Source organism: Triticum dicoccoides, chromosome 6B, assembly GCF_002162155.2.
Source record: "Triticum dicoccoides isolate Atlit2015 ecotype Zavitan chromosome 6B, WEW_v2.0, whole genome shotgun sequence".
NCBI lineage: Eukaryota > Viridiplantae > Streptophyta > Magnoliopsida > Poales > Poaceae > Triticum > Triticum dicoccoides.
Window position 1 is genome coordinate 197,443,509 of NC_041391.1, and position 2,477 is coordinate 197,445,985.

General features: G+C 44.2%; 1 non-coding gene across 1 annotated transcript; it reads right to left on the reverse strand.

Moving 5' to 3' along the window:
* Nucleotides 1–1,619: 1,619 nt before the first annotated feature.
* On the reverse strand, nucleotides 1,620–1,739 carry LOC119326910. The gene has a single exon (XR_005158267.1). It is a non-coding gene; the product is annotated as a U5 spliceosomal RNA (small nuclear RNA).
* Nucleotides 1,740–2,477: the final 738 nt, after the last annotated feature.

Genomic DNA, 2,477 nt, shown 5'->3' on the forward strand with positions numbered 1-2,477 from the left:
GGCGGCACGAGGTGGCGGCGACGGCGGGTGGCGGCGGCACGAGGTGGCGGCGACGGCGGGTGGCGGCGGCGGCGGCGGCACGGGTTAGGGTTAGGATCGTAGGTATGATACCATGTTGGAAATGATTGTTTTGGCAATGCTTCACGATGTATTGATCGGTGCAAAGCACACGTATATATGGAGTACAAAGTGGGCCACAACCTCAACTATACAAAGACTAGGAGGTGAGCCAGACTATACAATAGACATGTACAAACCATATATTCAATATCTCCCAACATGATGCGTACGGGACTCCGACCAGCCCAATCCAGTGATGACGTTCTAAAAGAAAAGATGAAGATTACTAATTTACAAAAAAAAATTGTGTTTCAGATGTTTCTTTGACATTTACGGATTTTTTATGTTGCAAATGTTTCTTCGACCTGATACAATCTTGTGTGTGTTCTGCTACAAACGCATGGGTGACAATGTTGCGTCCATGCTGCAAGTGTTTTCGTGGTGCCGCAGCGTTGGCTAACATGCTGCGTACGTCCGATGCGTTTTTTTCTCAATAATTTGCTGCGACCAGCCAAGATTTGCATGTTTTTAACGCATCACGGGGGATGGAAATAAAACGATGATGTGTCGTGATAGGCGTGATCTTTTTGGTACTGGCTTAGAACGGGTAGGCGTGACAAGGACGTAAACGATGTAGTTCACGTCGCTAAGTAAACAGCTGCATTTTTACTGTAAAAAAGAAGAGGAAGTAAACAACTGCGTTTGATTGAAAGTAAAGAAAATCAAAAATACGTGTACTGTGCACCATACGGAGATCTGAACGTGTAGCACTGCACCTCTTCTCAAGAGCAGCAGTAGCGTTTCCGGCTTGTCCTTCGGCGCCCGATCCCAGTCATCGGCCTGATCTATCGTCGAGCTACGTACTGTATGGGCCAGAGCCAGAGGATATGCATGCGACGCCATCCATCCGAGCTGTGCTTCGAAACCTCTTGTTTGACTCGTATTCTTCTTCCCTCTGAACCCTTGAGTCTTCTTTCCTTTTTCTCTCCCTCTCTGCTCACGTACTGTACACAGTCCCGATTTCTCCTCGTCCCATCCCGCCAAACCGGCGCGCCATTTGCGCACGCAACTTCGGATCACCATCCAGCTGCAGGTAACTACTTCCAGCGCTTTGCTTTGCCGCGGTTTTCCTGGCGTGCAGATAAATGATTTTGGGTATTGATTTTGTCTTCATATCGTAGGTGCGTAGCAGGCTAAATTCCATGTGCCTTGCCCATGTAGGTTTGTTGCTCGGAATCAAACATCTTCAGAAAACGAAGGCAAACTTGTTTGATTGCAGCAAAGCGAGCGATGAACTAAAACGCGTGCAGCGAACACTACTTCGTGCTCGTCTTGAACCAGCGAACTGAACCACACCAGAATAAATAAGCAATATACATATAGAATTATTCAGTTGAAGGCCAACTGAACCGCACTAAAAGTTTGGGACACGTGCAAAGCTTCAGATTCACGCCGCCAAGCCATACAAATGTCAATGGGAGGGAGCCAATGCAACTACTTGCAAAATAATTAGTAGCTGATTAGTAGTTGGAACCAAATTTTGTTGTCTGAATTGTGGGACCCCCCTGTAAAGGAGAGAACCCTTCAAAAAATAAGTGTATGCTGCTTGATGTCGCATGCACACGGTATTCTTTAGTAAAAGGCGAAAGAATAGTTCACTTTGTGCTCACCACGCAGCTGCCTGAGCTCCAACACTGCAGCTGACGCCCTATAAGTAGCCATTAGAGTGAGCTCAACTCCAGTGAGCAAGCGAGGTGGGACTAATAATGTGCTCAATTTTTACGTAGCCTCATGGCAATTTCAGTTCTATAAGCGCAGCCGATGTTACCCTTCTAGATTGGGCGTTTGGCCCAGTTCGGTTTAGTTCAGTTGGACTTCTTGCATTGATCACGGTCCTGGGCTGGTCTTGCACGTATGTATGGGCTGGCTGCTGCTATTTCTCGCTTGCTGCACTGAACGTGGCGCTCGCCTCAGGCGCACTCCCAAAACGGGACGGCCCAGCGTGGGAGGAGCGCTGGCTCTCCAGCGCAAGCTCACATTTTTTAAATTATTATTTTATTATTTTCCAAAATAATAATAACAATTTAGAAAAATATTCACGTAATTCCAGAAAAATAGTAATAAAATTTTAAAGAAATGTATGTAGAATTTATCAAAATGTTCACACGTTATGATAAGACGTTTGTGACATTTTCTAAAAATGTTGCCGTGATTTAGTAAAATGTTTTGTGCCATTCAAAAAAAATGTTTGTGACACTTAGAAAAATATCCATGTGTTTAAAAAAGAATGCTTGTGTTTATAAAATGTAAAAATATGTTCACGTAGTGTAAAAAATATTGTGTACCATTCGATAACATTTTAAAAAAATGTTCACTTTCCAGAAATAGGTTCACGTAATTTAAACAGATGTTATACA